We start from the raw sequence: 502 nt of genomic DNA, 5'->3' as shown, positions 1-502 counted from the left end.
TTTGGTTCTGAAGCCGCGATTCGCGGCATGGGCTCTCTACACATATCCATTGTTTTACTTGAGGCTTAATCTAAGAACAATTTATCAGGCATGTGCATAGTTTTCTTCTCTGGAGTTAACTACCTATTAAAAAAGATCAGCAAGTAACTGCCACCAATAAAATAGTCTGAAGCTGCCTCCAAATTTAACATTGTAAGAGGTCTGAAAGAAATAATTGTACCATTTTTCTTTTGCCTGTGGCTATGCTTTTAAAGATGTGTTTAACTGTCATATTAGAAAGTCCAAATAGAAACGCAAGGATCTGAGTTCAATCCCCAGTTCTGCCAAAAAAGAAAAAAAAAAAAAAGTCCAAATACAGGAGATGACCCCGGGCCCTCCAGATCCTGAATAGACCCAGAGCGCAGGCCCAGAGAGTGAGAGAGACTGCCCGCAGCATGGATCTTCATTCAACCCAGAGTGCAGGCCCAGGGAGGAACCCTTCAGCAGAACTCCCTGCAAAGAG

Source organism: Octodon degus, unplaced genomic scaffold (genome assembly GCF_000260255.1).
Source record: "Octodon degus isolate 3935 unplaced genomic scaffold, OctDeg1.0 scaffold00131, whole genome shotgun sequence".
NCBI lineage: Eukaryota > Metazoa > Chordata > Mammalia > Rodentia > Octodontidae > Octodon > Octodon degus.
The sequence above is the reverse complement of the archived record's forward strand: the minus strand, read 5'-3'. Positions refer to the sequence as shown.